Below are 21,531 nucleotides of genomic sequence, written 5' to 3'. Positions count from 1 at the left end.
GTGGGGATGTGCATGCTTGCTTGTGTGCCTTCACGCCACACACACTTTGTGTCAAGGACTTGACACACCTTGATATTGCAAAATTACAAACAAGAAAAGATTGTTGGGGAAGTGACTAAGAAATCGAAGCCATACCTCAAGTTCACAAACCCTTCCCTTCAGGTTTGTTTTCACAAACAGCATTGTGGGTTGATTGCCTAGAAATGAATACCCACCCAGCCCTCTGGAAGTCACGTAAAAATGGAGTCAGCTGTGGGACCCCCCCATGGTCATATAAAAATGGAATCAGTTGCAGGACCCCCTATTGTTGCTCTACAGCAAATATTTAAAAAAATGAATTTGAAACACTTGTGATAAGGCTGCTTCACAAAGATTGGTCACCCAATGTCATGGAATCCAGAATCATTTGTGTGTCTGGGGACAGAGCAGTCATACAACAGGAAACAGGAAACAACAGAGCTGAGACTCCAGTCCATTGGCTTGTTCCATAGGCTGAGACTCCAGAATTTATTTATCTTTATTTTATGTGTGACTATTTGCTTCCATGTATGTTTGTGCACCGTGTGTGTACAGGGCCTGCAGAGACCAGGATCTACTGGAACTAGAGTTACAAAAGGGTGTGAGCTGCCTTGTGGGTGCTGGGAACCCAATAAGGGTCCTCTGCAAGAGCAGTCAGTGCTCTTAATCACTGAGCCACCTCTCTGGTTCCACAATATCCTACTTTTTAAGCAAACTACTCTTTATCTGTGACCCTCCTTTGAGTATACAATGAGATGTGTATTGACAGTACCATACCTTGATGGGGTATGTACTGTGTATGTTTATCTTATTGATTCTTAAATAAAATACTGTTTGGCCAATGAGACAGCAAGTTAGACAGGACTAGGAGTCAAAGAGGATTCTGGGTAATGTAGTAGAGAAGTGGTGATCCAGGCAGGAAGTGACATAGCAAGGAGACTCATATTTAAAGAAGGAGAAACAGGAAGCGTCCCCTCTTTTCCCCTCCACTCCTGCTCCAGTGGCACAATGTGATCCACCAGCAAGGAGGGACGCCAATAAGGTGTCCGATAAGATACGTCTTATACAGTTTATGCTGGAGAGGATTCGGAGAAAGAGGAACACTCCTCCACTGCTGGTGGGAGTGCCAACTTGTACAGCCACTTTGGAAATCAGTATGGCGACTCCTCAAGAAAATGGGAATGAGTCTACCACAAGATGCAGCAATTCCACTACTAGGCATATACCCAAAAGAAGCACATTCATACAACAAGGACATCTGTTCAACAATGTTCATAGTAGCACTATTTGTAATAGCCAGAAACTGGAAGCAGCCTAGATGCCCCTCAACTGAAGAATGGATAGAGAAAATGTGGTACATTTACACAATGGGGTACTACTCAGCAGAAAAAACAATGGAATCTTGAAATTTTCAGGAAAATGGATGGAACTGAAGAAACCATTCTGAGCGAGGTAACCCAATCACAAAAAGACAAACATGGTATGTACTCACTCATATGTGGACCTGCTTTATGATACATAGTAGTGACCGTGCTTTATCAGAGCTGTTTTTAATGATGTTGCTCAGAATGGTTTCCTTCCAGATGATGATTGAGAAGCTAATTTAAAAAAAAAAATGGTGCCAGGTACCACAAGGGTAACAGAACTGTGCTGTTTTTCTGGGATTTTGTTTTTTACTTTTTTTTTTTTTAATGGAGAGTGCTGGATGTCTCTACAATTTTGTTTAAATGACTGCAGAACCTGGAAAAGCTGTTGCTGCTATTGATGCATAACATACTGCCATTATTGGTCTTTTATATAAATATATATATATATATACATAAAAAAATAAGTTAGTCATTGTTGGCTTTTTTAATTTGTACTGGAACATTCTTTTACTTTGTTTTAAGTGTATGTTTCTCAAGTAAACAATTTAGGTATTTTTCCATACCTTTTTCTTTCTGATGTAGACTTCAGGTTAATTAATATTTTACTGCATCTGGTAATGTATTCTGTGTTTGAAGCCTATGACTTTTCATTTTGATGTTCTTGTGATTTCATATGCTGTATTCTCCAAGCAATAAAATTCTGATGTATTTTATTTAAAAAAAAGATAAGTCTTATAAAATATATAGATTTATGATAATTAAGACTGAGCTAGCAGATGAGAATCCTAGTCATTGGCCAAGCAGCACTGTACCAAATACAAGTTTCTGTGTATTCATTTGGGCCTAACTCGGGTGGGTGGCTGGCGTAAAGCTCACACATGGCAGTGGGCTCAGGCATCTTTTGGCAGAAAGATTTATCGTAACAAGTACCATACCTCAAAAGCATCCTGTAGATATTGTTAAAGACACAGTCTGTGAGCACAGAGTAACTGTGTTCAATTCCTCCCAGCGTTGATTTAGACAACTCCACAGAGCTTCCAAATAAAGTCAGCTTCCCCACCTAAAAGGCAAGGATTACAATAAAATTACTATAGCAACTATGACAAAGATTAAATGTTCTGATAAAGGTAAACTATTTTAATTGTACCTGGCATTACATCACATAATTTTTTGTGCATTAAAAAAATTATTCAGCTGGTGAGATGTCTCAGCTGGTAAAGGTATCTGCTGCCAAGCTTGGTGACCCAAATTCAATCCCTGGACTGACATGGTTCATGCACCTTGGGTCATGCATCTACACACAGGTAAATAAATATGCAGTAAATATTTTAAAATCCCACAGTGTTGGCACACATTTCCCAAAAGTAGTAGTTTGTTTCACTCACTCAGCATTTACGTACTGATGAGGTGCCTCCTGCCGGCCAGGCCTTGTGCTAGACAGTTCGAATAACAAGGAAATGGGTGAGCAAAGCCTCATAACCTGTGAGCCAAGCAGTACACCGCACACTCACTCTTTTCACCGCTGTCTCTCTCCAAAGCATGGGACACACGGGGCCTGCTATTTATACAACTGTACATGCCAGTCAGGAATAGTGTGGCACAGGCTGGGTCCCCAAAGAGAATGCCACCAAGAGGAACCACAGGGCTTGACACCCCCACCCACCAGTGTGGTGGCATGACTACAAATTACAGTCTTGAGCCACACTCCACAGCACAAGTTCATCGTGTTGCCTGTTGAATGTGGTGCCTGGTCAAGTCCATAGCACCTCGTCCCTGTTAAACCAAAACTACTCACACCGCACAGGTGTGAGAGAAACGCACCCTGGTGGAAAGATCCGGAAGGTGCAGCGCTGGGCTCTGTAGCTCACACCTGCAATTCCAGGACTTGAAAGCCTGAGACAGGAGGATCAAGAGATGGGGACCAGCCTGGATTACATAATGATTGTAGGATAGCTATCTCAAGAGATGGCAACAACAAATACTAAGCAGGACACTTCCCTCTCTACATCTTCTACTCTTAAGTGTCATGGAATCGAAGAGAAGGCCTCCTCAGAGCACAAGGCTCCTGAGCTGTTGTTGTTGTTGTTTGATTGTTTTGTTGTTGTTGTTGTTTTGGTTTTTTTTAAGCCTTTGGGTAGACAAACAAAGGGAGGTGTTAGTGGCTATGGCAATGCTAACTGGCCACTGGAAACTCATGACTTCAGAAGGCCTTTTGTGGCTCAGTGATTAAGCTCTCTGTGTGGTTTCCATGGGGAAATGCAACAGGCTGACATAATGCAATGCTCAGTATACCTTGAGAGCACACGCCTTTCACCCCTTCACGCCACCATTCTGCAGTCACTACTGTCTCTCTTCTGGTTGTAACAGCACACTAAAACCTAAGATTACACGACTGTCTTCTGGTTGTATCAGCACACTGAAACCTAAGATTACAAAGTTGTTGTAATTTTTCTTTGGTTTTTGTTTTGTTTTGTTTTGCTTGTTTTGTTTTTAGTTCAGAGCAAAAAATAAGTAACACACCTCAAAAGTTCATAGGGGTCAGTCAGAAAAGAAATTAATGCACAATCTGGACTTTCTGTTCTATGGGGGCTATCAGCCTCACATATCATGTGTCAACCGACCAGACTGCAAGGGCTGATTTCTCAGACACTGATAGAGAGCAGGAGAATTAGAAGGTGGCAGGCAAGCCCCTGACCTTTCCCATCACGGTCCCCAAAGGAACACTAGTCACATTATCCTTAGAATTGTTGCGACAACTGAGAATAAATAAACACTCTTAGCCTGGGAACGCTGAACATCAGGCACCTCACTGTCCCCTGCCACATAATGAAGTCCCCGTGTAACCGAATCCTTCACCTGGTTTTGATCTGCCCTTCTGGGAGTTGCCCCTCCCTCCCCCATGAGTAAAACTCCTCCTCTTACAGCCCTGTATACCTAGACTCCTCTAGAGGCTGTCACAGACAGCCATAAAATTTTTATAGCTGCCAGGACCCATTGATCAGTGAGTCAACCGTCCATGCAGTAAAAGTGCTGTGTGTGAGAATTCAGAAGCCAGGGCACAGTGGGTCACACTTCCTGCTTGGCCCCTGGGATAGGGTTCCCACCTGTCCATTCACCTCCCTCTAGACAGACAATACACATCCAGAATAATTAAAGACAGGCAGATTTTTTTTAATTAAGTCAAAGTGGAGAAATGCAAGTGATGGATCATGTTTGTTTGGGGGATTAAAGTATCTGGACATAATCCTTAAGCCACCCAAGAAGGGCAAAAACTGGCAGGAAGGGGACAGGGAGGCTGCGGGAGCAAAGGGTCTCCTTCCCGAGGCTGGGTCGCTCTGTTTACACAGTTGTGTTATAAAAACAACAGATAATGTCCCAAACGACCTAGGAGCAGCTCTGGGTGGCTTATCTAAGGAGCCACTCCCCGGCTCACACCCTGTCTAGACCAGGCCAGGTTATCAGCAACCTCTGTAGATTAATCAGGAACCTATTATTCTGACAGGCCCAGCCTAATAAACCTGGTGCTCTGGAAGATTCTAGAGACAGCAAAGATTGCTCTCCACCACTGACAGATAACGGTCAGGCCCGGCACTTCCCATTCTACCCCAGACATCGTCTTTAACTCCTTACTAACAATGTCCCTCAGTCTGACTGAAAGAAAGAAGCAGTCTGTAGCCATGCCGACATAAAATGTCCCCATCAGAAGGCCAAGGTTGACTTGAAAATCCCAGTGAGACGAAATAGAATCCTACTGCGGCCGCCATCACCATGTGCCTCTCCTTTAAACCGCCCCCCTCAGTGCGGGATGGCCCCATACTGGGCCCCAACAAGCACACACCCATCTGTAGGTATGTAGTCGGTGCCACAAGACTGCAAAAGGATTATGAATTGTCCCAGCCAATAGGCCGTAACACTCAGGGAAAGGACACAGTCCGGAGGGAGAGAGCTGTGACAATCTAGAAACCTCTCACTCTGCTCTGAAGGTACCGTTGTGGGAGCCCTGAGTCAACCCCGAGGCAACAGTGCAGGGAGACTGAGCATGAAGACGTGTCTGTCCTGACTCATTGCACACTCCGCACCAAGTATCTAGGCTTTCCTCCACCACCGCACAGCGTTCTGTCAACTCCTTTAACCCTTTATGCCCAGGTACGGCAGGAGATCAGCGAAAGACAGAGCAAAGCTACACAAGTTGCAAGCTATACGCCACACAAGCCTTCCCGGGAAGTAAGTGAAGACTGGAGTTGAGCACATGCCACGCTTGATCCAGGCCCACAGGAATTCTGTGTTCTAACAGCAGTGGCCCTGGATGGAGAAACGGTACATGGGCACATGCGATGGCTCCGTGTTACCACCTCAGTCCCTGGAAGATGGCATGAGAATGGATGAGGCAATGAGTTTGTCATTGCCTCCATCTCCCCATCTGTAAAATGGGAACAGTGCTCTCTGTGGGTCATGCCTCGAGATAGTCGTGGTGAGGAAAAACTGAACAGACTAGAGAGTCCTTGGAGAGTGTCAACCAACACCAACCACCAGGTGTTAGACTCCACTTCGTCTTCCTGTGTGAAGGGGGTGCTTGCTCTTTATCAGCTGAAGATTATTCTAGAGTTGGAGAATAAACACAGTTCGTTGCTCCTGGCAAGGAAAATGAACTGAAGTTTTTATTTCATGGCAGCCTCACTAACCAGGATGATACTGCACATCTGCGAGCCCGGCAGTTACAAGGGGGAGTCAGGAGCATTGTGATCTTGGGGCCAGCCTGAGTTACACAGCAAGGCTTTGACTCAACAACATTTTTTTTTTTAATAAAAGAAAGACCTGGGTAGGCACCAGCTACATTTCAATACAGGGATCCAGATTAAAACCTCAGATGGAATCTTTATCAGTTGTACTCACATGTGTCACTTGAGGTCGGACAGGAGCCTGGCAACAGGCTTGTGGAGAAGGGGCACAGCATGGCTCCTCACCTCCAAGACACTTGGGGACCTGAAGGAAACACTGGCATTCCTGTCGGTGTTTATTGATATTGTGCTGCCAAACACACCTGACCCAAAGCCCTTCAAGGGAGAGATGTGGATTCAGACACTGGAGCTGAAAGGGCCCCAAATCATTCATACAAAATAATCCAGTTTGGCTAGGCCTGGAGGGGGGGAACCTGGCTCCTTGTTGAGAAACTTCTTGCTCCCCTCAGAAATCAGAAAGCACTAATAGAGTCAGAAAAGATGGCCATGAAGTCACCGGCATGCCTCTGCGTGTCCCAGGTATGCAGAGATGAGACGCCCACATTTAAGAGGCATCAATGTGACCATCCAAGTGCCTTCTGTGGCACACTGGTGGACCTGCCCTCCTGGGCACAAATCTAATATGGACTAGTGGTGTTAGTGTTCAAGCCCTCTCTACCCCTTGCTCTCAGCACAGAGCTTCTGAACTTTTTGATCAGTTCACCTGTCTTCTCGTTAGACGTTGTGTTTTCAACTTTAAAAGCCAAAGGACGTTCATTACCTATCCCTGAGGCAGCCTCAAGACTGTGGCCGAGGAGAAAGCCTCTCCTGTGGTCTCATCCAGAGATCCCATTCTGGGGACCCTAGGACCTCATGGCAGGAAATCCATCTGCATGGCTATTGGTCCTTTTCATTTCCCTCCTGATAGTTAAGGAAGCTGTTTTCGGAGGACATTCCCACAGAAACCCTACTCAGTCTTTCTGTGTGTTCACACTGGCTTCAATAGCTTCAGTTCCCACCACAGATTAAATCAGACTTTGCCATTTCATGGCTTTATTTTGAAGCATTAGGCTATTTGAATGTGTTCACTGCCACCTTGTGGCACAGAAAAAAAGAAAGGAGAGAGAGAGAGAGAGAGAGAGAGAGAGAGAGAGAGAGAGAGAGAGAGAGAGAGAGCGCAGACCCCTTCTTGGTAAAGGGCTAATTGTGTTTAGTTTGGGGTCAGTCTTGGAAATACTGACCACTTTTTCTTCTCTGTGGAAGGACCTTTGTGCTGATCTGGGTACAGGATCAACTCCCTAACTGAGGGTTTGGGGGGAGGGGGGGCAGAGTGGAAGGACGGAGTTCCTGAACTGCCACGGCCTGTGAAACGGCCACAGCAAAAACTTCAACTCCCAACATCCCCAAAACTCTCTAGTGGTGCCAGGATCCAGCCAAAATTCCATATGATTGTATTTACAAGAAAGTCACTGCCCATAATCTCCTCAGTGCTTCATAAAGAGGTCTGCATTCACTGTTTAACCATGCTTGCGTTTTGATCTTAACCTAAGCCCTACAGTGATACAGTGATGCTTAAAATCTCTGGCCCCGCTATGCCACGTGGCTTCCTTTCAATGCTGAGCACAGCCTGTCTCCCGTATCCGCTGTGTTTCCTGTTGGAAAGACGTTTCTCCAGCCCTGTGCTTCTCCAGATGAGCCTGAGAAAAGTGATTTCAAGATAAAGATATATATTTTTTTCTCATGGTGAGCTCTCTAACTGTGGGAAATGTAACTCTGATAAACATACACCTTCAAACTTACAGATTTGGTTATAGGCAGTGTGTGTGTGTGTGTGTGTGTGTGTGTGTGTGTGTGTGTGTGTGTGTGTGAGTGTGTGTGTGAGAGAGAGAGAGAGAGAGAGAGAGAGAGTGTGTGTGTGTGTGTGTGTGTACAGTGTGTCTTGTCTCTGTGGTTACTAAAACCATACGATATGGATAGCAATCACGAGCCACAAAAAAACATACCCAAGAGCTGGGATCTTCTCAACGCTAGCATTAACTCCAGCAAGGGGTGTGACACTTAAGTGGCCTCAGAGGCTCTGGAGTTAAAAGTTCAAGACAGGAGGAGACGGGGACATGAGGGTCTGACAGGAACGCTGGAGGACCTGGAATAAAAACAGGAATGTTTGACAAAACACAATATGTGAAAGCAGGAAAGGCTGTAAAATGAAGGTACCTTTTCCCCAGAGCTGATGGCAAGCGCTGGCGGGTTCAGTCTCCACTTTTCAGGGTGAGAATGTAACACAAGGCAAATAAAGTCGAGGAGAGTTGCAAACTGGAAAATAACCTGCACTGTTGGTACCAGACACCCTTTATCACCCCAGAGCTTTTGAAAAGAGACTAAAAGAGAACAATGGGGGAGGGGTGAGCAGAGGAGGGAGGGGGAGGGACTGGAGCCAGCAGTGTTTGTTCAGAATGCTGTGGTTGTCACTGTCCACAGGCTTCAGGGGGAAGGTGGCTTGCTCTTCCTGGCTGCTGGGTGGCTGAGTGAGACTCTGTGACCAGTTCTGGTGAACAGGTGGAGACAAAAATGACTTGTGCCACTTCCAGGGTACACTGGATGAGTGACACGAGGGGTAGAGTTCTCCACTCCTTGCATCACCATGGCCTGCAAATCAAGATGGTAGCCACTCAGGGGGTGTCAGAGTCAACGCTGCAGGCACAGCATTTGTGAGCGTGCAGCTTGCTCTACCTGCGCTGGGAACAGACTCAGTGAGGATCAAACCACTGCAGCTTAGGCCGGAAACATCTGGGTGATATTTGTTAGCACAGCATGACAGAGCCCATCCTGACTAAGCCGCCTCTGCTTTAAGGAGAAATTGTAGCTGTCCTTTCTAAGTTTGCAGAAGGATGTACATCGTCCTTAGGTTGAGCTGACCAAGGCCCGAGGCCTCCGGGAGGTGGACAGGTGTCAGCTAGCATGGAAAGTGTTTCACATTTCCCAGCATCTCTCCATCATCTCACGGAAGACTGATGCTGCCTTCCGGGCAACTGTTACTTTTATTCTAGGAAAAACACCAAAATGCACCCTGCATTGCACTGAAATAAATCAAGAACACTCTCTGCAGTTCTTAGGGGGGAGGAGGGAAGCTCTAATTGAATCCATCTCTCAGGGAGGAAGTGAAGCCTGGGTCTGGAAATGAAAATTGCTTCACAGAGCTGAATCAGAGCAGTGATTCTCGGGGACTCCTGCTTTTCTGAGTGAGGAAAACACATTCCTTCTTCTCCCAGTGTCAGTCAGCCATTCCTTGGGAGAGGAGGCAAGATCACTATGGCTTCCTGATGGCAGCCACATATACGATTCAGGAGAGCCGGCATCCCCAGGCTTGAATTGAACCCTAAGTTCACTTTCTCTGCTTCCCTTCTCTTCTGATCCTTTGACCTTCACAAGGGGCAGGCAGAAGCTGCAGCCTGGCTCCACGATGGAATGGGCAACAAAGAGAAGAGAAACTCCCAGCTGAGGCGCAGAGCCTTCCTGCAGAGCCTTCCTGTTGTGATCGGAAGCTCTCTGATGCCACCAGCCAGAGCAAAACCCACTCCTTCAGCCCAAGACAACAAAAAGACGACAAAGAACTCCACCCAGGTCCTCTCTCTCTGAATCCTCACTCTAGCCCATTTCACTCATAATGCCATCGCCTAAAATAACACAGCTGGTGAGACGGCTGGATGTCACTCTGCGCACACGTGACTCTGACACCTAGCCACCATAGCTGCTTCCTGTGAGTTTAGGGTGAGCTCCCATGAAAGGAGATCCTCAAGGTGCTTCACAAGTCATGCACGGTCTGTAAAATCCACGAGTTTTGTCTGCACCAACAGATCATGCCCGGCTCAGGTTTTAAATATGTGCTCAAAGAGAGTGGGTCCACTCTATCTTGGGGTCATTCTGTGTCTCCTCAAGCAATGAATACTGAATGTATTTGCCATGAGCATCCGGGGTCCATTAAACTGTCCAACTTTAAGAGGAGCCTGAGGTTCATGATCACAGAGGCACCACCAGTGTTAAAGAAGTTTCTAGAACTATCAGTGGATGGGAGAATGGGAAGAGAGGGTTCACCACATCCCGTCCTCACACAGCTTAGTGTTGTGCCCAGAAAGGCACAGTCCATAATGCAGGTTCACCCCAGAGCAGGCCTTGAGAGGATGGAAACTGAGGCAAGGCCGAGGTGCCACATGCAAGGCCCTGCCCGTACAGGCACCAGGGGATGGTCAACACTGGGTATCTCAGTCTCTCTCCACTTTTTGAGACAAGGTCTCGAGCTGAGTCTGGAACTCTGGGGATCTGCCTGTCTCTGCTCAGCCAGAGCTGAGACTATAAATACAAGCTGGAGGGGCAGGAGCCCAGACTCAGCAGTTAAGAGCGCTGGCTGCTCTTCCAGAGAACCTGGGTTCGGTTCCCAGCAACCAGGCGGTGACTCACACCTGTCTTTCCATGTCCAGGCGATGCAACGCCCTCTTCTGGCCTTCATAAGCACTGCATGCACATGGTACACGGACACATGCAAATACTTACACACATGTAAGTACACATACATGTGCAAACACAAACACCCGCTGCCAGACCCAGCTCTTCTAGTGACTGCTGGAGATTCAGATCCAGGTCCCTATGCTGGCATGACAGCCACTTTACCTACTGAGCCATCTCTCCAGCTCCTAATAAGCCCTTGGGGACAACTGGGGTGCCACTTAACCTTATCCTTACATTTCATGGGATTCCACAGGAGGCAAGGCTCCTAGTCTCAGCTCTCCTGGGCCACAAACGATTACATGAAAGCAAGAATAGGTTTCCCACACTCTGTGGTGTTTAGGGCATGGCACCGGCAGACTTGTGCTCTGTCTCCCTAGCCTGTTCTGCAATGCCTACCTTCCACTTACTTCACCCAGAACACCATGCTAGCTATAGTTAAAACTGCCAGGCTTGGGGACTCAGACCTAAACACACTGCTCTTTGATCATCTCTTTCTACTCCATTGCTTGCTATATTGAGAGTCTTCCTCATGGCTGGCGCTAATTATTAAATTATTTGTATTGTTGTCTTTATTAAGTACGATAACCCCCATAAAGTGTAAGATATTCTTGCCCCCATTTTATGAGTGAGGAAAATGTAGCCTTAGGAGAGAATCCTTAAGCCAGCCCCTTAGCTAATGTTCCAGGATAGGTCTTCTTTTGAAGCCTAGGTATATGTATTTAAGCCTTTCCTCTTTCTGCCCAGAAACTGCAGTCATCTGTTTGGGTCACTTCTTCAAAATTTATTCAGAATTCTCCTTTGAAAATGGTGACTCTCGGTATCACCTTCACAGACAAGAGTATCAGAGAAGTTTGAATTACGAAGTCACGGACCTGGAAGTGGCCTTGCAACTCAGCAATGATGTGTTGAACTCAGTCATATTCTGAGAAGCGGGCAAGACAGCCAGTAGGACAGCAGACAAGTGTTGTCTCACACTGCCACCATGAGATACTGCCCACTGGTTCTGATGGCGCTTCGGGTGCCCAGTGCGCTCTTGGAGGAACACATTAATCAGACCCCCACGCGCTTACACAGGCTCTGTGGAAGCTCTGGATAATCACTCCCCCTGTCCAAGTAGATTATCTCTCACTCAATTACATTTTCACTTTCCAAACTTGGTCCTGAGTGGTTCTTGTTATCTTCAAAAACTAAGACTTCTAAATAGAGGATGACCTGTCAACCAAGAATATTCAGTAGAAATGCTTAAAATGACTGTTGCAATCATTTTTGAGCCCAGGTTATATATAATACTGCAGTGGCTTGACTAAGAACAGCTCCCAGAGGCTCACATATTTAAGTGCTTAGTCGTCAGGGAGGGGCACTATTTGAGAAGGGATGGGGGTGTGGCCTTGTTGGAAGAAGTGTGCCACTGGGAGTAGGCTTTGAGGTTTCAAAAGCCCAAGCCAGGCCCAGTTCTGTCTTTTCCTGCTGCCTGTAGATCAGGATGTAGAACTCTCAGCTACCTCTCCAGCACCATGTCTACACTGTGTGCTGCCATGCTTCCCGCCATGGTGATAATGGACTAAACCAGTGACACTGTAAGCCAGCCCCAGTTAAATGTTTCCTTTCGTAATAGTTGTCATCGTCATGGTGTCTCTTCACAGCAATAGAACACTGACTAAGAGCCACTGAGATGGCTCAGAGCGTGTGGGGAGAACTTGCCTCTAAGTCCTATGGCCTGAGTTTGATCCCTGGAATCAAATAGCAGAAAGAGAGAACAAACTCCTGGGAGCTATTTTCTGATGGCTACCTTTAATTGCACGAGCAAATAATTATAAAAGGAAGGAAGGAAAGAAGGAAGGAAGGAAGGAAGGAAGGAAGGAAGGAAGGAAGGAAGGAAGGACCCAATATTTGGCTGGTTTGTTAAGATGGGGTGTCACCATGTTGCCCTTACTGGTCTTAACCTTGGGTGCTTACATGTTCCTTACATGTTCCTTGCATGTTCCTTGCATGTTCCTTGCATGTTCCTTGCATGTTCCTCCCACCTTAACCTCCCAGTTTTGTTTTGTTTTATCTCTACAACAGTACAGATTTAATCCTGGAAAATATTGTTTCTTTGTTTATTTGGGTTTTTTTTTTTTCAATGCTAAGGATAAGACACAGAGTTTTGTTAGTGGCTGACAAGTTATCTGCCATTGAGATGAACTCCCAACCCCTGCTACATCTTGGAAAATACGAACAATCTTCCAAAGTAAACATAGCTTTACTTTGGGACAACAACAAGATGGGGTTGTCCTTCTGTATGTATGTTTCTCTTATTGGTTGATGAAGAAAACATTGATTGGTCAGTATTCAGGCAGGAAGGATAGGCGGGGCTACGAGACTAGGAGACTTCTGGGTACAGAAAGGAGAGAGAAGCCACCAGAGAGAGAGACACCATGTAGCAACCAGGAAGATAGGATGCCAGAAGTTCTCTAGTAAGATAAAACTATGTAGAGATACATAGATTAGTAGTTATGGGTTTATAATTAAGAGAGAGCTAGCCAGTAAGAAGCCTGAGCCATCAGCCAAACAGTTTCTAATTAATGAAAGTCTCTGTGTACTTATTTGTGGCTAATGGGCTGTGGGACCAGGCTTGGAAAAAAGTCCAGCTACATTTCCCAGCTTGACTGAGGAATAACTGGCTGTAATAATTGTGTCATAGCACACATTTATCATTTGCGTGCATGAGTTTACATCCAAGTGTTCTCACTCACAGTCCACCCTGCTGGAGTCAGTCACCCCGATCTTACTCATCGGACAGATCAGCTACTTACTCACTGGACACTTGTCATCAAACCTAATGATCACTGGTTCACTCCATCCTTACTGAACAGTGAAAACTTACTCAGTATACGACAAATGCAAAACATAGACAACTAAAGCCAGGCTGTTATCGTTCATTATATACTTAATATTTAAGAGAAGGATACTAATATAATAAATACAGATACTGTGTTAGACAGCTTGATTTCATAAAATAATTATGGACAAACAGTAAGATAGAGTCCATGGTATATGACTGTCAAGATTTTTATTTCCTCAAGTTTTGCTGCCATTTGGAGGTGAACAGAAGAAGCCTGTCACTAGAGATGGTCAAGGTCACCTTGAGACTCAGTAGCCTTGACCACTTCCCGTTCACTCTCTTCTTCCTGGGTGTGGATTCAAGGGGACCAGCCAGCCTCAAGCTCCCACCACCATGCCTTCCCTGCCTGCTGACAGGGTTGTAGGCTATCCCCCAACAAGTCAGGCTCAGCCACTAGCCACCCAGAAGTCAATTAAAAGAGCCAAATTAATAACGAGAAGTAGAAAAGGGAGATGGATTCAACGTGGCCACACTGTGAAAAGGAACAGAGGGACCCAGCAGCCCTGCAAATCTCTCTTCAGGGTCCTGACTGAGATGAGGCAGATGGGGGATGGGCTGGATAGCTTTGCATCGACTTGAAACAGGTTAGAGTCCTCTGAGAGGAGGGAACCTCAATTCAGAAAATGTCTCCATAAGATCAGGCTATAAGCAAACCTGTAGAGCATTTTCTTAATTAGTGATTAATAAGAGAGGGCTCAGACATTGTGGATAACACCATCCCTGTGCTGGAGGTCCTGCGTTCTATAAAAAAAAAAAAAAAAAAAAAAAAAAAAATCCGGCCCATGAGGACCAATTCAGTGAGCAGCAACCCACCCCACCCCCCATGGCCTCTGCAGCAGCTCCTGCCTCCAGGTTCCTGCCCTGTTTAAGTTCCTGTCCTGACTTCCTTCAGTGGTTGTCAAATCTGAAAAATCACAAATGAGTGCCACAATTTTTTGAGCCAAAGGTGAAGCAAGCTTTGACTAAATATTGGCCAGGATGATGGACTCTGGCCAGGTCCCTTCCCAGGATCCCTGAAAATGGAGATGAGTCACATTTTGCAGAGGCTTATAAAAGCAAATCTATAAGGCTATGTATGCATTTCCCACCAGGTCCCATCAGGGGAAAGCACACAGCCTGGTGTACCTCCTGCCTGTGAACCTCCCACCACATGTGACCAAGCATATCCGGTGCAAGGGGGTCAAACAAACTTGTTGAGGGAGTGAAAAGAAGTGGCTTGTTGTCGCTCATAAACAACAGCCTCCAGCATTCCAGGAAGGATCTGTCCTTGGGCAAGGGGCTCACAGGTTGGAGACATTTTTGTTTCATGGCTCTCTTGGGCACACTAAGAGAACCTTAAAACATAACGTTGGCTCTCACGTGTTCTGGAAGCATAAGCTAAATAAACACTTTGCTCCCCAAGTTGCTTTGGTCATGGTGTATCGTCACAACAACAGTCACCCCAACTAGGACAGGGACTCAGGGGGACACTGAGTCAGAACACTGGGCAGTAAGGTATTCATTAGGAAAGTCATTAGCACCATGTTGCTTCTCTGTCTGGGGGAACAATGTAGCCGAAGAGAGGAAACAGGTGGCCCTTTTGGCAGAAGCAGGAGTCTCTTCCTATAGCTCAGTGGTTCTCAGCCTTCCTAATGTTGGGTTGCTGTGACCCGACCATAAAATTATTGTCATTGCTACTTCGTAACTGTCATTTTGCTACTGTTACGAATCATAATGTAAATATCTAGCATGTAGGATACCTGATATTTGACCCCTGTGGATTGTTTGACCCCACTAAAGGGGTTGTGACTCACAGGTTGAGAATCATAGCTCACAGAGCATGAGGCCAGACACACAGCAGGAGCCTCCAGCCGGCTCTGCTTTCCAGGCAGTTGTCAATGACAGATGCAGAGAATAAGATCATCAATATCACCTTGGATGAAAACTCACTTCCCTAAGTGAGAGACGTGGGCCCCTTGAAGTCTGCTAATTAGGCATTCAGAGACAGCGTCTGCGAAGGGTTAAAGGCTGCTGCAAAGCGCCATGCCACCCCCAGCAGCAGCTGGACCCTGATATCATGTTCTCATACTGACCTGATACGGGGTGTGGTTGAAACAGAAGACAGGAGACTCACATAATGGAGCAGTCTAGCCAGGCCCGGTCCTGCCCACCCATCTCAGCTCAGCTGAGGCCTGGAAAGTTAAAACAGCTTTCTCCCAGAGACAAGCTCCTCCTCTGCTGACCTCAGGACCTCAGCCTGTTCTCCATAGAGACCACTTCCAGGACTGCTTCAACAGTCTGAGGGCCAAAGGGAGGGACACAAGACAGGCCAGGTACAAAGTCTTCCTCACCGTGGTGGGTGGGCTGTACCCCTTCACCCCCAGTTGCTTTAGTCAGGGTCTTTCCACAGCAAGGCAATAAAGACAAGTCTGGACCCTGAAATCTCTTGGGTCTATGAAGAGTATTAACTAATGCTAAGGCACCCTCTTTTTATCCCCACCCAAACCCCCCTTCAGTTTGTTCAGGGATGCTGGAGACACTTCACTGAATCCTCACAGGATGGAGACCCCTGTGTAACCGGCACCAGGGTGGCACAATCCTCCCTGGGAAGCCACCTGGGCTGAGGAAACGGAATTTTCATTTTGCCTCCCCTCAGGCTTCACGTGAATAAGACACGCTGCCTTTTCCTCGTCCCTGTCTTGCACGGAGTTGCCTTTGGGTTTCATTGTTGTTTCACTCCGTCATATGAACAGAGCACAATTTCTATCTCCATCATGTTCTTTCATAATATACTAAAATATTACATGTTGTCTTTTTTCTGAAATTCAAATTAATCAAACCTTCCATATTCTGTCTGAGTGCCCTAACTCTGGCAACACTTCTGTCTGTCTACAGAAGAGACTACTCCGAAGATTTTGTTTGTTTGTTTGTTTTTCTTTTTATTGTTTTAAGAGCAAAAACTGTCTGCTCTGATACCTTTGTAAGTGTACCTACAGAGTTAAAATGAGCATTTACAGACATTTGATTCATCTGAACACAACTGCAAACAGAGAAACTGGTTTATTCCAGAGTGCCTCCTCCTCTGGGAAGGGACAGGCCAACTTTACAAAATGAATTACATCTTTCTGCATTTATTAAATCAACCAGAACACAGACAAGCCTTCCTTTATTTTTGATGTGCAAATGGCCTCAATTGTGTTAATAGTTTGCTTACAAACACAGAAGTTGTAACCATGTTTATTGTTTCTAGAAAGCCCTTTTATTCTTCAAAGTATATTACAAATTACAAATTAATTAAGTCTACCTCTACCCCAGGGAAGAAAGGAATTACTTATTTTTAAAGCTCAGACTCCCTGAAGCCAAGTGTGAGCCAACTGGCTGCCAGCCATGAGTAACTTTCGGTCTGCAGGTCTGGACTCCAGCTCCAGCTACATCAAAGAGACGGATTCTTCCTAACAAGACTGTTGCTATTCTCCCTTCCATCCAAAACTGTGGAGAGCTAGGGGTCAGGAAGCTCTGAACTGTCAGCAAAAATACTGCTTGGAAAATGGACTCTCCGTTTCATCAGGAAGGTCTCAGTCTCGGTTGGTCTATGGGCTTTTCTGACTATAAAAATGACTCCAGGATCAGACAACTGATCACAATGGGAAAATGCTAGATTGTGAGACTCTGGTGATGGCTGTAAGGAATTCTGAGATTACATTTCTGGTGGCGGTTTGCCGAGGAGGTTCTGAAGCTGAATCAAACAGGCCTGTAGTTCTTCTTTCATTTTCATAGCCACAAAACTGCAGGAGGTGAGCACAGGCACAGCACCTCAGGTGCACAGAGAAACCCATTGTCTTATACAATCAATTTATGCTACCAAAAATAATTGCTAAGGAATTCAGTGTTAGGAGAATGCTTGTCCTGAATGGCTACTGCCCAGCCTACGTTGGAAAGTGAGGCTCTGGGGTCCTGTTGGGGAACAGCTGCAGTGGCTCTGGCAAAATCCTCTGTAGGTACCAACTCCCCTGTCGCTGAAAACCAGTCTCGCCGGCCAGATCCCGGGGCAGGACCACTCCCCAGCAGTTAACATGATGCATGGGGTCTCCTTGCTCCGTGGTGCTGCTGATGACGGCATGACGCATGGGCAGCACCACAAGCCGCTGAGTTACAGCCATGAAGCTCTCAAGATGACAGAAGCTGTGGCTTGTGGGGGCCACAACCCTGCAACCCCATCACCCAGCAGGCTTCGGAAGGACCTGCAGTCTGAAACCAACCTGAACAACACATGCAAAGCCACACGGGGAGGCAGAAAGAACAACTGGAGCCAGAAAAAAATCACAAAACATGAGTCAACCAAAGGAAAGAGTATGATGGATGGACTTTTGTGTAAAAAGGGACTTCCTGGGTGAAGTGGCCCTTCACTGAGTCAGGGGGGCAGGATTAGACTACAGCCCCGACGAGACACTCCATCCATCCATCCATCCATCCATCCATCCATCCATCCATCATCTGCCATCTCTGGTTGATACACATTTAGCATCCCTTATCCAAAGGACTTGAAGCCAGAAGAGTTCCAGATTTCAGATTTGCTTGGATTTTGGAAGTTTGCATACACAATAAGCGGTCTTGGGGATGGAACACAAGCTGAGCCAGGGAAATCACTTTATGTTTCTTTTGCAATTTATGCGCATAGCCTTAAGGTAATTTGGTGTAATTTTTTCAGTGCACCTGCACTTTAGCTGAGGCTGGTCACGTGGGGCCTGTTGTGGAATTTTCCACGGCAGTATCCTGCTGTTTCTCAAAATGTTTTGGGGGTTTTACAGAAGTTTGGTTTTAGACTTTCACATTAGGAATAGCCCTGTAACTCACTTCCCAGTTCTCCTTGTGTGCTCAATTGCTCTCAGTTATTCTTTTGTTTGCTATTAGAGGACTTGTGTTAGGGAATTCCCCAGGAGTGAGTGAGTGAGTGTGTGTATGAACTGAGGAAACACACTGTCTTCAACCATATTTCAGTAAGCATGAAGTTAATAAACTTTCACTTGCTTTGTCTAGACAAAGAGAATAGAGAATGTTGGGCATCTGCTTTTTAGGCAGGTGGTTTGGTTTTGTTTTTTGTTTTTTGTTTTTTGTTTTTATGACAGTCTAGGGACAGACGCAGCACTTAGATGTGAAGGGCAGATCTGTGGGACAATCACTGCTTGTCTACTGATAACTATGGGCAGCCCACATCAGCCGAGACAATCATCAACGAGTGACGATCAGAACGATGGAAAAGTCATGAAAACAAACAAGAAATAACGCAGAAAAGACGGGTCCCAACACCAAATACCAACGTGAAAATGTGGTCCAAACTTTTGGAATGTTTCCCAGGGACTGTATGACAACAGAACAAAAGCCAACGCACACAGAGATGGTTCTAGTGAATGACCACAGGGAGAGGCAGACCTCAAGAGGAGAAACAGGAGATTCCAGTGTATCTGTTTCAAATCAAGAATTGACTGATAAAGTGTGAACTGGAAAAGGAATCACTGGGAGTTATTTCTTTTTCCTCCCCACTGCCCCTTTAAGTGTGTTTTGTGGGACCATTTCTTCCTGTGACCTCAAGTGAAAATTTTGTCAGCCCTTTAATTTTCAGATCCCTTTTATGAAATACAAACAGTGGGCATTTCAAGACATCATAGTAGTCTTGGGTTCAGATAAAAAATATATCCAGGGTCATGTAATGGTTAAAGCTTTCATCTTTATGTCCAAGTGTGAACATCAAACTCCTGATCCTCCTACCTTAGTCTACCGGACTCTAGGATTACAGTATCTACCACACTGTTGGCTCTGGTTTTAAATTTTGAGGAATGCCCCTGCCCCCGGATCAGGCCCACTATAGATGTTGGAGGGACGGGTGCAGATGATTGCAATCCCTCTGCTCCATCTGCTGGTGAAGGCTTCTGACCCCTCCAGACCTGCAGTGACAGGAGAAAACGAGAGTCATCCTTACTGAGCCACTAGCTGGGATTCCAGAATCTGACACTGCCCTGTTCAGCCTGATGACTATTTAAAATCCCCCATCTCTCTTCTCTCTCTCTCTCTCTCTCTCTCTATATATATATATATATATATATATATATATATATATTTCCCCCTCTCTCTCTTTCTCTCTATCTCTCCCTATTTCTCTCTTTCTCTCTTTCTCTCTGCATATTTCTCTTTCCATTTCTCTCCCTCCTCTCTCCTCTCTCTCTCTCTTCTCTCTCTCTCTCTCTCTCTCTCTCTCTCTCTCTCTCTCTCTCTCGTTGCCTTTTCCTGTATGAGTGGCTCTCTGGGGCCCCCTTTAATTCTTCTGTTTGGAGACTTTGCCTTCCAAATGCCTCCAGAGTGTCCAGAAATCCACTGCAACTATGGACTTCCCTCCAGAGTAGCATGCATACGGCCAAGAGGAAATGCTCCTGTATCCTTCGCTCCTGAAATTCTTAAATATGGAAGGATTCCAGGGCAGGAGGTAGTTAACCTGAAGGCCAATGTCACACAGTGGGCCGGAACTGTTCCACCTCTGGATTCACAATGGAATTAAACACACGTTCACTAGATCTACTAAATTGCTCAGGGTGCACAGTAGGCTCTCCCATGTGTCCCCTTCTGGTCTACTTCCCTGGGCTTTAGATTAAGGGCAGGTACTCAAAGCACTCTCTTGCAGCTGAGAGAGACTTAGCACACAGGTGGCCTCCAAACCTCCCCTTCAAACTCCAGGTCTGATTCCATGATAACCTTGTTGTGGGTAAGAATGAATGAGCAACAAAATCAAGGCTCGCCCATATTCTTCAAAAATTCTGCATCTGCCAGGTGGTAATGGCTCACACCTTTAATCCCAGCAATCAGGATTAAAAAACAAATAACAAAAACAGAATGCTGCACCTGGTCTCCATCTTCACTGTAGATGAATGAATAAGTAGAGAGATGATAAATGGGTGATTAATAACAGGTAGATAATGATATAGATTGATAAATAGATAATAGATGGACAAATGACTGATAAGGGATGGTAGATGGATAGATTACAGGTGGATAAATCCTAGACAGACAGACAGACAGACACATAGATGGATAATCTTGGCCACTATCCACCCTGTACAACATAGATAATGCAGGGTAGTGATTAGCTAGGATTTCCAATTTAGGACACTTTGCAAATTAATTTCTTCAGAACATGCATCTGAGGCTGATCTTGGCTGAGGTTGCACCAGCTGCTAGCTATGGGCAGCAGGAAAGACAGTGGGACAAATACTAAAACGAGGTCCTACGGGCCATCAGGATACCTACATTTGTCCACACGGGGCAAAAGAAGAAACGAGACTCACCTCTCAGACCATTGCTGAGTACAAAATGCCACAAATGGGACTCAGTGAGCGCATCAAACACCTCGGAGAGCCGCTCACTTGTGATGCTGAAAAGCCCACAAATACCTCTCCCACCCTCCTCTTTGCAAGTACTGAACACAGACAGGTTCACAGGCTCAGATGCCTTCACCACAGGTAAACACGGCTCTCAGATCAGTCAACCGTGGGCAAACAGAAGGATTACCATCGCCAACGACCACAAACACTGGTGAAGGCAAAGGTCCTTACAGCCTTGGAAACCATCCTGGAAGGCAGACAGAAGGCTGGTGTTTGAGTGCTTCTGATGGCAAGGCTCCCTAAACCAATGGGAGCTGTGTGCTTCACCATGCCTCTGGGGCAGTATGGGACATTAAACATAGAATAGGCAATAATTATCCTAGGATGGCCAGGGTGAAGAGTTTGCTGATGGAGTTCACCTCCTGACTCCAGAATAGCAGCAGGTCACCCTCACCCATGGTGGGACTGAACCCCTGAGCATGCAGCCACTCTTGTTATGGCTAACTGGTTCAGTACCCTGGCTTCCACTGGGGCTTGTCACTTACAGCATATCTGTGAGGGTCAGGTCAAACCCAAGAAGAGTCGCAAGTAAGCCTCAGACTCTCCCCATGGTTTAGATTCAAGGTAAGAGTGGAACGACTGCCTCCCAGGGTTCCTACATTGCCTCTGGGAGTCTCAGAAATATGCAGCAA

The 21,531-nt window shown here is 46.0% G+C and overlaps 1 long non-coding RNA gene across 3 annotated transcripts in view; it reads right to left on the bottom strand.

The window, feature by feature from the left end:
* The window catches only part of LOC103161844, a 93,126-nt gene that overhangs the window by 19,860 nt on the left and 51,735 nt on the right, over nt 1-21,531 (bottom strand). For 2 of the 3 annotated variants that reach the window (XR_004769434.1, XR_004769432.1), the window contains exons 4-5: nt 8,107-8,246; nt 2,321-2,445 (exon numbers count right to left, since the gene is read on the bottom strand). This is a non-coding gene — a long non-coding RNA (uncharacterized LOC103161844). The remainder of the gene's footprint in view (nt 1-2,320; nt 2,446-8,106; nt 8,247-21,531) is intronic. The other variant, XR_004769433.1, reaches the window with a different exon arrangement.

This window comes from Cricetulus griseus, chromosome 3 (assembly GCF_003668045.3).
Source record: "Cricetulus griseus strain 17A/GY chromosome 3, alternate assembly CriGri-PICRH-1.0, whole genome shotgun sequence".
NCBI lineage: Eukaryota > Metazoa > Chordata > Mammalia > Rodentia > Cricetidae > Cricetulus > Cricetulus griseus.
This window is presented reverse-complemented; position numbering and strand designations above follow the sequence as displayed.